A 17,302-nucleotide genomic window follows, 5' to 3' on the forward strand; every position below is an offset into this window, starting at 1 on the left:
GTTAACATTTCTCAATCAACCACAGTGCCTGCTCAGCCATCTGTGTGTTTGTGTGTTTACATGTTCCGTTTCAGTGATCCTTCTGCTTTTTTGTTGCTTTTTATTCTTCATCATTCAGGCCAATTACATGGACTGTGATCACTTGATTCCTCTCTTTCTCTGTATTTAAAGAGCAACAACTTTGATAATATAGCTAATAAATTGGCAAACAAAAAACTTGACCTAAGACCGTTGTGATTTGAACCAATAATTTATACTGATGAGGTTTTTTTCTCCGAATTCTGTTTGGTAACTTATTTGAAAAAAAAAAAAAAACCTGGTACCACAGTGAGCTTTGTGCATTGGATGTTAGGGTCAGATCATTTTGTCACTCCATATGCAGCAGATGATGATACAACATGTTTGTTTACCCCTAAAAAACCTCTGCTGCTCGTCTAAACCTCTGACTCATAAAAGCTTAAAAACAAAATGTTTTTGATGATAATTTAGAATGTGTCGCTGTCCAATTGGCAGTTTGGTCTTACAGCTTAGACTGTGTCAAAATGTAATTAATTCTTCTGGAGGCTAAATCTTTTTTTTGCGCATTTCTTTGAGAGCAGGCTGTAAACGATGTGACAGGAAATGAAGGGAGAGAGGGAGAGAGAGGAGGAACTACAGGCATGTTACCTGCCTCCTGGACTCAAAACATGGACACTGCGATTATCACTACTATCACTACTCCTACAGTTTGTCTCTGCTACTTGTTATTCTCTGTCCTGTGCTTTGTTTCACTTCTCTGCTTCTGTTGCTGCATACTAATGTATGCTGATAAATTTAATCTCAGTAGGCTTTTCTTTTTTTGTAAAGTCCTGTAGGATTTGCTTAAAATATGGACATATTGCCTCATTGGCCACATGAAAACATCATCAGTATTGTCAAAGCTCCATGTTGCCATCAACAACATTCAACAGTCCTATTCTTCTACAGTGCATAATCTCTTACCTATCCACCATAGTTAACTAACTGCTACTTTTGTAAATCAGAAATAAATGATGCAGTGGTTAAAGGGTTAACCAGAGAGCCTCACAGAAAAGAGGAAATAGGATGCATACCTAAGTATTCAAGTATTATACACTGCTGACCCCGAGCACGCTCAACCCATCCAGTAGCTACAGATGATTAGTAGGAGGAAAGACACATTTTCAAAGAACCACAACAGGCCTTAGCTGATGCAACAGTGGAGGTTCTTGGTTAATGAAGAAGGCCCATGGAAGATACAATGTTGTATAATCAGCCAGAGAGTTGCTAGGTGTTAACACGGCCATCATGTAGCAAAACAATGACCTTAATACATACTTAACTGAAGTTTCATCAACAGGTTTTGGGAAATTGATTTGAAACTATAGTATGATAGGATTTTGCAGTTACATTTGTTGCATAGGGTGGTAATGGTTGACTATTTCAGCAAAAGTGGATGGTAGAATATATATATATATATCACGGAACACACTGATCGTGTATATATATATATATATATATATATATATATATATATATATATATATATATATATATATATATATATATATATATATATATATATGTGCCCATTCTACCAACTGAGCTATCCTGGCCAGAAGTGATGTTTTAAAAGATCCCAACATGCATTTTACAACAACTGTACTTTTCTATCTGTTGCTTCCCACAAAAGAGCAACAGTTGAATAAACTCACAGTAAGACCTCAGCTACAGTAGTATTAAAAAGGGTTTATCATTCTCAAACTACAACCTATGGCATATGTACATGTACATACCATCTTCCCCGAATGCCGCACATAAGGCTCTATTCTAAATACAGGAAGTATGAGTGAGTGAGTGAGTGAGTGAGTGTGTGTGTATTCAGGTGTGTGTTGGAGGGGAAGCTCACAGACTGTGGTCCAACAGATCACAGAAAACCGCAAGAAATAAAAAAAAAAAAAAAAACAAGGGGAGGTGGGGGGGGGGTCGTTGTGGTCCAGCCAAACATGGAGCAACATGTCTTGTTATCTCACGGCTAACATTAACATATCTCTCCCTTTCTGGTCCTAAACGACGACGTTCAGAGACAAAGTTGTGAATTCTTGAGATTGTGTCACGCAACAAGTCTGCTAATTCTTTCATTTGTATCATCAAACATACCAAGAGGACACGTGCGTCAGTGAGGGAGTCAAAACTTGGCACCGTGAAATATTGCGTCACTAAAGTTCCTGGATACGTCCGGTCACAACAACTAATTCCCTTCCTGCACTTTCCAAAGCATGCTCAGTGCATGGCCCCTTGTGCCCCTCCAGCTGGCCCCCCCAGAAGCCTGTTTCTATCTGCCTGGCCAGCCCAGCGATGACTCAGCACTGACTGACTGACTACAGAACATGACACACACGCACACACACACACACACACACACACACACACACACACACACACACACACACACACACACACACACACACACATCCTCTTGCTGTATCCCTCTGGGGGCTCGGCCGTCTCTGTTCCCATGGTTTTCCCTTTCTTTTCATCCTCTCTGTCCTCTGGTATGCGGATCTCCAGATGTGTTTGGATTCATGCTTCCTTTACTCTCACCTTGACTGAGGGCCTCACAGGACCATGTTCAAGTTGTGAGGGAAAACAAAAAGGCTAATACAACTGTGTGTCTCCTTTCTCTGTTATTAGCCAGGACCTCTAACCTCAACTTAGCGTTTTGTTATCGTATTATTGTTTTGTTAGACAGCGTTCAGCAGGAGGTGACAGAAGAAAATAGGCCAATTCAAACACACTAAGTTGCAAATAGAAAAGAATCCTGCACAATAGAGTCAAAGTCCTGCATTCCCTCCTTTCTTTCTTCCTCGCCTTACTAATCACTCCCTCCTCCTCAATGCCTACATTCTTCACGGTGACACACACACACACACACACACACACACACACACACACACACACACACACACACACACACACACACACACACACACACACACACACACACACAGCTTTCTTCGTCTCTCTCTCATGTGCTTTACAGCAATCTGGCACAGCTTTTCCTGCAGCACCAACACCACAAGCTGCTTTAAAACTGCTGTCCTGAGGAACTTAGTGGCCAATGTCGAGTTTTTTGTCAACTAAATAATATAGTTTATAATATAGTTTTAGAGAGATATAGCACAATCTCTTTATCTGAACCTTTAACATAGGGTCTACCAGATGGGAACAATTAGTTGATTAACTGATTAGTCAAACAGATAATTAATCAGCAACTACTTTCTCAAAAAATAAGCAAAGAGCAAAAAATCCAAACATTCTCGTCTTCTAGCTTTTCAAATGTGAGAATTTGCAGCTTTACTTTTACTTTCATTGTAAATTGAATATCTTCATGTTGGTCAGAAAAATCAAGCAACTTGAAGTTTGTTGCCGCTTTGGCCTGTGATATCCCTTTGTCACAAATTTCTAACAATTATTAAAGAAACGTATTGCGCTGACGCACTGTGGATGTTAGGAAGGTTGTCTCAACTGCAGCTTCATAATGTAAGTTAAGACGGTGATCCAAATTGTTTAATGCAAACTGTGTCAATTTTAGGACCTAGAAGGGTTAAGAAATGTGAATATCAGCACTATGTGTTGCACAGCTCTTACCCTCCCTCATAACTTTGTTTATCCTGACACCAGCAGTGTTTTTACTGGGGACAGCCTAAAGCTTCTTTTTTCACAGATTTTAATCAAGCAGGAAGGAAACAGGATGTGTGAAAGACACGTGTGAATTGATTATAACTCGAGTGAGTAACATCATGACTTGTGTCAGCTCACTGAGCTGATTTTTAACACAACCTTGGATCAACCTCTGGACACATTGGGGTATGAACATATGATGCAGTGGTATGTCATCCCATCTGAATGCCAAAAATGGAAGGGTTAGCAGTATGCCTGTGGTGGCCAGTAAACAGTATCCTGGCTATGGCCTATTGGGAGCAGAGCCAAGATGCATTTTCCTTGAAACCAGCATTGCCTGTGAAAGACACACACTGCCATGCTTAAGCCTCTGACCACAGCAACATTACATTGTCATAAAATAAGAGAGATGGCATTAATTCATGTGCAAAACCAAGTAATTTAAATCTACACAGACAGACTGAGGCTTACATTACTCGTAGATAATTATCAGTGCTGCTGGTGGAAGCCTTGTTGCAGGGAGGTCCTATTTATATCTCAAGAGTTTGGTATCAGCTCTCACACAGCACACAGTGCTCCCTGTTGTCCCCAGTTAGGAGCAGCTCTTGTTTGATGCAATGGACACGCCCGTGCGCGCGCACACACACACACACACACACACACACACACACACACACACACACACACACACACACACAATCAGCAAATCAATTGATTGCAGAAACAAATTCAATACTAATGTATTAGCCTGAATTCACTCTTGCTAAGAATGTTGGGAGGTTGTTTCTTCTGTAACTTCAAAATGCAAGTTTACACAACCTAATTGGTTAAAGAATCGTGGAATGTTGGAAATATGTTGCTCCTGAAGTTTAACTTCAAAGCAACATGAAGACGTCAGATAGGGATCAGGGTGTTAGTTTCCCTCTTTTATAGACCAAAAGATGAATTGATTAACCAAAAAAAATAATTGTCAGATTAATCAACATTAAAACAATTGTTAGTTGCTGCCCTACTGGGATCATTTAGCTCCACCCCTGCACTGTGCTCAAATGTGGATTTTCTGACTACAACTAGTATGAAGCCAGCGAGCAGCAGCCCAAACCTCAAGTCTTAAAAGCTTCCCTTGCAGAAAACTACCTCCATGTTTTTATAGTCAGTCATACTTCATGCTAAAAATCACACATCTTTGTTTTCTAACACACACACACACACACACACACACACACACACACACACACACACACACACACACAAAGAGACGTGTGTGTGTGTGTGTGTGTGAGTGTGTGACTAACTCGTCTGAGAATGTGTGCACATGTTCACCTCCACGCAGTGTTTGGTTGTTCAAAAATAGGATGTGCTCCTAATTGTCATACTCATTATTTAAGATGCAATTTACAGCAAGCTACATCCGTCTGACCTTTATATAGCCCTGGCCTTATTAGACATCAGCCGGATCCAATCTATTGCTTTACAACTCAATTAGTCTGCATGGCATCAAGGCTCTCTGAGACATCAAACACTCCAGTTTTTACGGGAAAACTAGAGTGGAAAAAATAAATAAATTGGAAAAGAAAATGCGGCAACATGTGCATCACAAGGGCAGGGATGAAAAGCAGATTTAGTTACCACCTTTGAATTTTCATTCTCTAAATCACTGAATGAATCACAGAGCTAGGGATACATTTACAAAGCAGGGAGAGAGTGGGTGTATGACAGAGAGAGAGAGAGAGAGAGAGAGAGAGAGAGCGCGAGAGAGCGAGAGAGAGAGACAGACAGACAGAGAGGAGGACGCTGTAAGGAGTGGAGGGAGTCAAACATGAAAAGGAAGAGGAGACAAGGAAACAAGGGTCACATGAATAGCCAGAAAGCGAGATGAGGGGATAATGAGAAGGCAGGCAGGAAGTGAGAAAAACAGAGCAGGAGAAAGGTCAGAGGAGATAGCGCCAGGTCCAGGTGGCAAAGCCAAAGAGGAACAGAGACCAAAAGATATCTGCTCTGCCTGGGCAGCAATCACAGCAACAGGAAGCCCTGCCCTGGCAAGCAGCGACCAGTGCACACAAGCACGCACGCACGCACGCACACACACACGCACTATTTTAATCTGAATCTCACTCTTGGTTACTGTTTAACGAACTAAAGAACAGAGATCTTTTTTTACTGAATATTTGAAGGCAAACTGTTTATGTTGACATATAAAACTATAAACTTAGATTAAACTTATAACACTTATTTTGTTGCAATTGTATGTTCTTGAAATGAATAATAAAATATTGTTCAGTATTTTGTCATATCATCAAGAATATCATTATCACAGATAACCCTGAAATGTTGTGATATTATTTTAGGGCCATATTGCCCAATCCTAATTGAGGTCACAATTATCTATCACAATTATTAATCCATCTTCTGTAACAAAATAACTTTACTGCACTGGTTTTATTTTACACTTTACTTAGAATGAAAAGGTAGAGCATTAAAACCCTGCTTAAATCAAGTTTAATTAACAGTGGAAGCCAAAACCATGATTGTGGTGTCTATTATAAAATGTATGCAGCTCTATTCCATCCTTGCCTTACATGAACATTGAAGACAAACACAATTTCAGCAAAATACAAGAGGGACATCCATGCAAATCCATAAACAACTATTGTGCAAGAAAAAGGACAGGGATTCCCACCAAAACAGTTCAATATTGTTATGACAGGCAAAACCTTTTCCACTGTTAGCTAACACACCATTTAACGTGAACCTTTTATCCATCCCTTTCACTTAATGTTTTATACTTTAGTGCAACAAGCTGCTATGTATCAACCTGGCGGCAGCTACGCGCAGCCCGATTGATCAGAAGCATAAAAATAGAAGGCCTACATGAGAAAGATCTGCAGTTGCAGGGATGGGATTAGCGGAGTCTCAGTGTTCCTGTTTGTGTGAAGTGAGATGTGAAAAAGCTTTGATAATGAACAGAGCAGAAAGCGAAACGCGCACAGCTTACATAATTGAAGAACATATTGTAACGGAGGAAGTAGCACTGAAACATGAGATAACCCTCGGCCTTAACTACCCACAGCCTGAGGAAAGCATCAGCTGATTCAGGGAGAAACAAACCTGCAGCCTACAAACATCAACCATTAGTTTTATGGCATACAATGTTTGTTCTTTGCATACAGTAGGTATAACAAAGACATGTTTATTTGTGTCCAGCCTGTCTTCAAATACTCGGTATTCTTGCATTTAATGAGCAAGATATATGTTGTGCAACACTGATATACCCACACTAAATAAGCATAGCTACGGGGCGGTAAAAACCTTTAGTCCTCAATGTTTGGCATTTACTGTTGCTGACACTCTTATCCAGAGTGGCATTGGGAAACATATACATTTTTCTAAATCACAATCACATTACACTAAAAGAGGCAGTAACAGCTATGAACTAGCAAAGACTTTTCTTTTGTATTGCATATGTGTAGGCAAAATAATATTGGGTACATAGGGTTTTTGTTTTGGTTCTACTTTCCAACAACAATGCAGGCTCCAACCCAACACAATGCTGCTATTCTTGAGACGCACAGAAATAAAGGCTGGTCACTTTCTGGTCATTTCCTGTGGCCTGGGAACGGAGAGAGGGAGGCAGGTTGGGAAAAGAACCAAACTAAAAAGCTGGATCTGTGATAAGAAAGGGATTCACACTAGCAAGGATCTAAAGTAGGAAATGAACTGTATGCTGGAGTATCAAGACCACTTTCCCCATCACTACTGCAATTGAAAACAAATCTGGGGTTTACCTTAAAAGAAAAAAGTATTCTGAATATGTGTCCAGTAGTACAACAAGCATCCTTCCAGCTATCCGGAATCCTACCAATGACTAATACAAAATGTCTCTGCACAGTCTGCAGCCTATCATTAGACTGCAAAGACAGACCCTGGCATGTCAAGGAAACACTAAAATATAGGGCTCCCAGAGACATAATGACAGGCAAAAAAAAAGGAAAAGAGAGAAGTCAAGTTCTGGCTTTGGCTGCAAAGATAGATGTGATGTGTGAGGGGAGACTAAGGGAATGAGGTCAATAGTGACCGTCAGCCATCACAAGCAACCTGTCATTTAATGCCCTTTTCTTCCTGCGTTTTGTCCATTCATTACGCCCTGCGACCATTTCTAAAAACTGATGTTTAGTGCTGAGCAACATGGTCGACATGGTAGATTAGTCTGCAGATTACTTTCTCCATTCATCGATTCATTCTTTGCTCTGTCATCAAAAAGAGAAAAATATCCATCACAATTTTCCAGAGAACAAGGGGATTTCTTCAAATGTGTCACTTTGAACAATAGTCCAAAACCTAAAGATATTACCGTACATACAATTTAAAGGCACTGAGCAAACAGGGATAAGGAACAACTGGATATAATCTCATCTCATTCATCTAAAATGCATGTTTGATGCTTTCATATGTAAATACTTTCCCTAACGTTGGAGACCTAATTTACCTGTTGGGCCACAGACTGAACACCCAAACTAGCAGTTAGTCCGACCGGTGGTGAGATTTTGCTGTTCGCAACGGTAGATTTGGATTATCAAAGACACTAGCAAAGCGCCGTTTAGCTTTAAACATTTTAACCGTGTTTAAGTCAGCTACTAGCTAACAGTAGGCTAACGTTACCTGAAGTGTAATGTGAACTAGCGCCACGTGTAGTGATGCTTCGGTTGCCTGTTACGTCAATTTCGGAGCACCAGCCCCCAGGCATTGCTAAATCAGAAGCTGGACTGATGTTAACAGGTTTTATTGTAGCTGCCAGAATCATTTTGCGTAACTGGAAGAGTCCAAATAGACCAGACATTACGGACTGGCTTAAACTTATGACAGAAATAGAGGCCTTTGAACTTCTAATCGAAAGGGTACAGAATGTTACAAGCAAAAACAGACAAGCATGGATGTCTTTTCAATATAGTATTACCACTGACTTTTAGAGGGAAGTGGGGCATTTGTGGATAGAGGATGATTATGGATGAGCAGGCACACATATGTGTGTTTAAATATCTGTGGGTAATAGTGTGTATGTAATGGGTATGAGGATGCTGCGCGGGTTCCTTTTTGCTACCTTTTATTTGTATTTGTTTTATCTCATTGTTTTATTTTCTACTGTTTGTATTTCAAATGTGAGATATTACATTTGTACCATATATATATATATATATATATATATATATATATATATATATATATATATATATATATATATATATATATATATATATATATATAGTGTTGCATTACCAAAATAAATAAAAAATATTAATGACAAAAACAAAGTCGGAGCACCAGAGGGCAGCGCAGTCATTTAAGTAGTACTGAAATGAGGCACCGGAATCTGCTTGCCATTCGGACCAGTAGATACTGGTTGTACCTAGTCTCGCATTGCAAGACCTTCCTCCACAACGCTGCGGAGGAGGGTCTGGCAAGTCCACACAACATTCCTGGATAGGAGAAAAATGTGCTCTGGTTTAGGGATAGACCGATTATCGGCCCTGGCCGATTATCGATACCGTTGTCGATACAGACTAGGTTGTAACCAACCCTACTTCCGCTGTGTAATTACACAAACCTGAATCTGAATATTGTTTGAAATAGGCATGCTTCCTTATGATCCTGCAGGGGAGTGCACTGCACAAATCTTATTGTTCAATATATTGTGCACCCTGTTAAAATAAAATAAAAATTGGATCGATGCACAGAAACTTTTTCCTGCACACAAACTTTGAGCCCTGGCAAAATAAACACTGACAGACTGCGCATATTACAGAACATTAAATACTCATACTCTGTATAATTAAACAGTTTTAAGTGTGTTTCTCAGCTACAAAGCTGACCTAAAAAGCTGACCTAAACTTCTTACTGGAACTCTTAAACACAGGCTTAGTTTCTGAAAAGCTGAAAACAACAATCCATCATTCACAACTCACTTGAGACAAATCAATTCAATACAGCCAATACAAGCATTTGAGACCCAAATGCTCCAGCCAACGACAGAAATCTCTGGTTAAAATCCACAAGCACTTTATGAATGAGTCATCCATACCCGAGATGCGTTTCTGATTCATTGTGAGTTATGAAGATGCATGATAGTAGTTAAGATGTAAGCTACTATATATTATGTAGGTGTGTATGTTGGGGGAGGTTGTTTGGGGGGGTGGGTGTGAGGTAACTGATGATCGGCTGTGAATCATCTGCCGGCATCTGACTTCCTGGAAGGCTAATTATTATTAGACATTATTAACTTTTTCCACATTGGGACTCATGAATCGAGTTTCATTGTCCCCCACTTTCTAACACACAAAACATCGCCCAACAATCCTGTTTTGGGATTTATCTCTGCAGTGATAGCAAACTTTGTGCTTGTGTTTGAAATAAACTTGCAAATGATGCAAATTGTGTATTTTGCGTGACAATGTGTTGCTACTTTCACTTCAACTTAGACATGACACACAAAGAGGAACAAACATACAAAGGGCTATTTGATATGTGCCTGTATTTAGGGCTGCAACTAACGATTATTATCGATCAATCTGCTTTGATTGTTTTCTCAATTAACTGATAAATTGCGGTCTGTGAAATATTTTTTTTAAATGTGAAAAAATAGTTTCTCAGAGGCCACAGGGCTGTCTTCAGTTAGCTTGTTATGTCTTGTTATGTTACTTTTGACAAAAAAACAAAAACAATAGAGCCTCACATTTGAGAAGCTGAAACAGAGAATACTTGGCATTTTTCCTTGAAAAATTACTGAAATGACTAATCTATTATCAATATAGTTGCAATCAGCTAATCCATTAATCGAATTGTTGCCGCTCTAAATGTATGCACTCGTGAAATTTCTCATGACAAAAAGCAAACATTCCGGGTGTGTTTTTTCTTGAGTTTGACAAAAGCCAAATGCTTGACCCCATCCTATGTCCTAACTGTGTGCGCACGCACACACACACACACGCACGTGCACACACAAATGTATTGCAACTGCAGAGCCTAACCGGCAATTTCCACTGGATGCGTAACGGCTGCGGATCCGCTCCGGAACGTCGGCGGAGTCATTAGGTTTCTATTAAAGTCAATGTGTGTATTTACACTGACTGCGGAACGGCTACCTTCCGACTGCGTCCCAGCTCCGACGGTCCGCAGCCCTCTGGAGCAGATACGCAGAGCTTCTATTTTTGCTGGACACCGGAGAGCTCCGCAGCAATTCAGTACACGGCAAATAGTGCGGGACAGGAAGTCGAGCACAGAAACAAAATAAAAATCTGGTCAATTTTCAAAATAAAATACACCGGCGGATCATATTTCCCTGCATTACACCTTGAAAACACAGCACAGAGTTGTTTCCCCTCTACTCCTCTGGATGGAAACAAACTGTGGTTTTGTGGTTCTATTCTACGTGAATTCGCGAGATATTGTGGGCCCTCGTGACCACAGCTGTCAGTCATGGCCGCAGACGTGCCACAACAAATCCGGACCTAGTGGGTATTGACGGACGGCGGAGCACGCAGCCGTTCCGCAGCGGAGCCGGTCCGCAGACGCTCCGCATCCAGTGGAAATCCGGAGTTAAAGTAAACACGTTTTTTTAACAACATCCTCATTCTGCTGCAGCTAAATCGGGCCTATAATCAACATTCTCGACAAGCACAGGGGCTCATTGGGGAAAACACATGCAAATACACACACAGTCTCTAATTATTGCTGCTTTGGAAAAAACACACAGGCACACATGTGCCTGCCCCCCCCCAAACGCTTGCACAAACGTGTGCACACACACATGCAACAACTTAACCCTACTACTGCGTGCCTTGTGTGTGTGTGTGTTTGTGGTCCACATTTAAATCTTAGATTTTTTAGCTTAGCTATTTGGGTGGCCAAGGGCTGTGTGAGTCAAATTACTCATAAACTGCTGAAAAATCTGTGTGTTACGTTGTAGAAGGTCCTTATTAACACCAGAAAAGTGCTTTCTTTTTCTTCCATTTTCTGCCTTAACCCGCCTCTTCCGTCTATCTCCGTCATACTTCTTTGGCAGATTCCTACTTCTGTGTGTCTGCCAATTTATCTCCCACGATTTCCCTCTTCCTCCTTTCCCTCCTCTCCTCTCCCCACAGGGCCGCTGTGGGTCAGACCTTTCTCGTGATCTCATCAGTGGACTTCTTAGAACCCCTGAGGGAAGCAGAAGAGCTGGCATCCAATAATCATCTCAGTTAAAGACATTGAACCATGACATGTCAGGTCCACGGCTGATAGCTGACTGCAGAGTCCACTACTTTCTGCATTCCTTCTACGTCTGCAACAACACATACTGTATATAAAGCATGTACATCAAATGTGCACAATGCTTCAAAAATGTCCAGTTTCCATAAAGCTACAGTGTTTTCTTTCAAGGAAAAATGTCTCAGACAGCAACTGAAACAATTTTTTGTTGTGGTGCATAAAATCCCCCAACTAAGTACCGGTAATCATGTCATGTTGCAGAAAATCTCATTATAATCATGCTGAACAATCGTCATCCCCCTCTTTAGGGAGAGTCCAAGATTATTCGGTGCTGAAAACGTAAAGCGAGAATTTCTATTCACATGGTCATCAAGCCTGAAAGTCATTAAAATGATTTTTGTCAATATTGTGTTTGTAGTCATTACATGTTTAGGTTTTACTGCATTTGTGTTGAGGTTGTGCATGGGGCCAGAACAGAACTTCTCTTGTCCATACCACACTGAGCAAAACAGAAGTGAAGACAACACCAAAATACCCAAATGTCAGAAACCAAGGAAGTCTGTAGGGAAGTAAACGCTTTTCTAAAATTCATCAGAAACATTTGTTACTGTAGACAACAATTACAGTCGAGCTCTGGAACTGCACGGAACCTTTAAATTATAGTCCACCTTTTGTCTGGGTTTGATAGAGTTAAACTGTCTGCCATGGAAAATATTGTGTACAGTTCAGCCGGCATTACTTCCCCACCCTAGAGGCATGTTTTTCTGCCTTTTGTGCTTCAGTGACTCAAGGTTTGATAACTGTCACAGTTTGTTGACTCAACAAAGAATGCAGGCCTCAGTAGATGGTTGGGATTACTGCAGAAGGGTAAACATGTACCCTGCAAATGTGTGCTCAGCTTTTCTTAGACATAAGTAGGGGGGGCGCCAAGGAAAAAAGGTTGGGAACCACTGTATTAGGTGATATACATTTTTAAAGAGGACCAGGCAATATAACATAGCTGATAAACTGATGATAATAATATATATTTGTCATACTGTTATACCATGGTAGCTATCCCTTTAATATCTCCCGGTGTATTTAGGCCATTTTTATTTATGTAATATGGGACCTTGATTTAACAGGTACTTAAATTGCTGGATTAGCCATAACAAAGACATTCCTGAATAGTTGATCAATAATCAGTTTGTCAATTGACTTTTCAAATTTGTTTTTACTATATAACAATGTGTATGGCCCAACAAAGTCTAGTACTGGCTGCCAAGAATATTTTGACACTTTTTAAACAATAGCAGTGGTTCAGGAATTCATTTTGGCCTCATTCAGTTTGCTCCAAATTCCCAAAACCTATCCCAAGGAACAGCCAACCTGATCTGAATCAGGTTGGCTGATTGAATGAATAGGAGTGAATTCCCCCTGTTTTGATTTACTGCTATACAACACTGCATTGTGAAACCAAGTGGCTGCTCACCACTTGTTCCTCTTCTCCATCCTGCAGTCATGAGTGGTGACCACTGACCTGAGCACGCGCACACTCCCGCGCAACACACAATAACGCCATACAACAATGAAGTTCACATTTCAAGTGCACACTATTATTGTGTTGGCTATTTAAGGGGAAATTACGCACAGCAATGTGACTTTTTTTTAATGTTTGGCCTATTAACATGTATTACAATTAAGTCACAATAGGTTGCCACGGTTGATAGACTTGCGCCAAATAATAATGCAAAGTCACAATAACATGCACACGCTTCAACTACCAAGTTACAAATAGCACATGTGTACATGTTGTAGCGAGCTACGTGGAAGAAGTCAGAGAGCCAGAACTACTGGAATTCAAGGTAGTTAATAAACGTTCTACACACCCTCGATACACAGAAGTTATCAACCTCCCCCAGTGTCTCAGTCATGGTAACCCAGCAAATGTAAATAAACATGAACACTAAATCAAGACTAAAACCCAGGTAACATAAATGCGAAACGAAAACACTAACAGAACATCATTTACACACTTAAACTAGGACAGGAACCGTTAATAACATAGTCCCATGATCCTTTGCACTTTAGTGCAGAACAGTCAACACATCGGCATCCTGCCGGCCGTTAAAATATTTTGTGCCAACTATCCCTGTTGATGTTACGCCAAGCAGCTCATAAACAAAAAATCCTGCTCGACGGTTAGCAGGACTCTATTTTAATAGAAAACTTTGCTTTTTTTGGCTAAAAAAGTCTGCGCCAGCACCACCGGCCCCGAGCCCAAGAGAGGCAGAGCCCTTTAAATTCCACACAAGCACATTTTCCCGACAATTATTAGTGAAGAGAAAATGGAAATTTGGACGGAAGCTATAAAGTTCCACATTACTAGTGCGGTTCGCCATTTTTGGGATTATCCACCATGCGGTTAATAAAGACTTTAGTGATGGTAAAAGCACTTTAAGAAGAGAAGGTAATAAGTCTGACAGTTCTCACAACATACTCACGTTCTCCGTTATCTCGGATGGGCACCCACCGCAGCACGACGACTAACCAACAAGTTGGACTTCGCATAACGGAAATGTGTTGAGAAGCATCTAAAGTAACACAAAACGACTTCGGTGAGGTGCAACAGGAAACTGGACATCAGAGGAAAAGCTGCATGTTGAAAAGTCTGTCGCTTTCTCTATCATTGTGAGCGCACGCGACGGTTCCTCCGAAACAAACAAAAAAAGGAGGAAAAAAAAACTTTCAGCCACGAACTTGACGCGGAAAAAAAGTGGCGACTTCTCATTTCCGCTGTCAAAAAAATGCGCCGCGGTCCAGCTGTGTCAAGTCGTAGGAAACTCATGACAACGCTTCCGACTCTTTCTTTTCAAAATAAGAAAAGAAATTCCTGCTCGCAAGAAGCAACAAGCACCGGTAACCAATGCCGGATTAACCCACTAGGGGGGCCACCTGTGCACAAACGACCTCTGGACCTTAATTGACACTGACGGAGGAAGTATTTAGATATTTTACTTAATTAAAGGTAGCAATACCACAATTTAAAAATAATCAGTTAAAAGTAAAAATCCTGCATTTAAGTACAAGTACATAAGTATTAGCATCAACATATACTACATACCAAGTAGGCTCCTCATTATGCAAGAATGGCCCAATTCAGAATAATATATATCATGTCACTTGATTATACTGATGCATTAGTAAACATCACTAATGTTACAGCTGGTAAAGTGGAGCTTATTTTTTATTTATTTTGTATATACTACCTGTATCCATAATAAGACATAACCTAATGTATTAGTTGATTTATATATATTTTTTATTAAGTATCTGAATTTGCAAAGTAACTAGTAACTAAAGTTGTCAAATATATGTAGTAGAGTAAGAAGTACAATATTGGCTTCCAAAATTTTGTGGAGTAGAAGTATAAAATAGTACAGAACATTTATAAATGTTGCATTTTACTTGGAAAAGTAAACGTAACTTGGAAAATATTATACAGAAAGTAGTTTCTATTGTTTTGTCCAACCCATTTGCGTAGGGTAGATTAGATAGTAACCTCTCTTTATAATGCAATACATTACAACAGCAACACAACTACATCCTCACAAAATGATTGTGAGACACTTTTCATCTCTTTTTGAGTGCTTGGTCGGTATTTGAACATGTACTTTTATGTTGAAATTACCAGACAGGAAGTGGCTTCCCTATTCTGTGAAGTTTCGTGCTGCCTGCAGTCAGTAGGCTACTCTCTGGTCAACAGTACATTATGTGCATAAAACTTGCCAGACTATCAATAGTATAGATGTACATTTGGTTTGTTAACTGTAATGTATGTCTCTGCTTTAACACGGTGTCATATCCTACTTAATTCGTATTATGATAACTCTTTTTACAATACTCCTTAAACTGATGGAGCATAACAGAGCTAACGCGGATTGGAAGAGCATTTTTATCGACTTAAACTGAGTTAGTGCGACACTTTTTGCTGTTAGTGCAACTAAATACACCACACGAGCCTGCAAGGAAAAGTAAAGCGTCACCTTTATCTTTCTGTATTTTTGCCTTTGAATTGCTTACGTCAGGAAAAATTAAAACACGTATAGTCTATCTATTAGAAAAAGTTTTTTTTTTCTTCTCTGGAGACTCAAGAGTCCGCTGGTTTCTGTGACCAGACGGTTATTTATATTCACTTGTTCCCCAAGTGTAAAGCAGTAATTTAAAGACGACAGTCTGAAATTGTTGCACAGCGCCACTCGGTGAGCTTTAGGCTGAATAGCACCAAGAATGTGTGTGGTGAGCATGAGGCCAACAGGCATACATTTAGGGGACCCATCATCAGTGGTGGAATGTTAAGTACATTTACTTAAGTACAAGTAAGTAATTTTGAGGTAATTTACTCGAGTATTTTCTATTTTATGCTACTTTATACTACATTTAAGAGGCAAATATTGTACTTTTTACTCCGCTACGTTTATTTGACAACTTGAGTTACTAGTTACTTTACAGATTTGTATTATTCATCCAAAATATAGATCAACTACATTATGATTTATGTATGGATTAGGATATCCCTCAATATATAAAGTAGTTTATATTAGCCCCACCTTTACCAGCTGCAACGTTAGTGTCACTTACACATAATGTATAAATAATTATAATACAGTACTCAAATGGGCCATTCTACATAACGAGTACTTTTACTTTTGTTACTTTAAGTATATTTTGATACTCGTGCTTATTTTACTTTTACTTAAAGCTTTAGTGCGTAACTTTTTGATATTAATGAACGTCTGTTACATTCAAGCCATTGCCAAATGAGTTGCTACAAAGCTAATTAAGACTTAAGTTCCACACAACTCCATCTGTATTTCTCAGTATGGCTATGTTCAGAAGATTGTGTCATCTGGTGACTTTCCCGCGCAGAAGCTCGAGTGAAGATAATTACCTCTTCTGAAGAGTCTATCATGTTTTTTTTAATCCTCCGTGTCCTCCTTGGCTATTTGCAACTGCGTGGAGGAGGGGTGGGGGGCGCGTGCACGATCACAGAAGGCTTGTATCACGTGGATGCACCGATAAGTGTTGTTGTGATTACTTAGAATTCCTCATAGGGGCGACAGAAACTACGCACTATAGCTTTAAGTAAGATTTTGAATGCATAACTTTTACTTGAAACAGTATTCTACTGTGTAGCATTGCTCCTTTTACTTGAGTAAAATATCTGAATACTTGTTCTATACTACCAACCATACTGCAAGGACTGTAATAATGAAAGAAGAAAAAAAATGCCTAAAGCAGCCATACTGTAGACTAAAAATATCTTGCCAATACTTTATTATAAAGAAAACTAAAAAGGGCTCAGATCAGCAGATATGATCACAGAAAACTGTTCACAACA

At 39.8% G+C, this 17,302-nt stretch overlaps 1 protein-coding gene across 2 annotated transcripts in view; it reads right to left on the reverse strand.

The window, feature by feature from the left end:
* Window positions 1-14,726, reverse strand: part of sh2b3 (SH2B adaptor protein 3) — a 56,836-nt gene extending 42,110 nt beyond the window's left edge. The window contains exon 1 of one of the 2 annotated variants that reach the window (XM_078251040.1): window positions 14,406-14,726. The gene's annotated coding sequence lies outside the window, so the exon portion shown is untranslated. Of the gene's footprint in view, window positions 1-14,401 lie in introns of both variants that reach the window. The other variant, XM_078251041.1, reaches the window with a different exon arrangement.
* Between the last annotated feature and the right edge of the window lie 2,576 nt (window positions 14,727-17,302).

This window comes from Sander vitreus, chromosome 5 (assembly GCF_031162955.1).
Source record: "Sander vitreus isolate 19-12246 chromosome 5, sanVit1, whole genome shotgun sequence".
In the NCBI taxonomy this organism is placed as follows: Eukaryota; Metazoa; Chordata; class Actinopteri; order Perciformes; family Percidae; genus Sander; species Sander vitreus.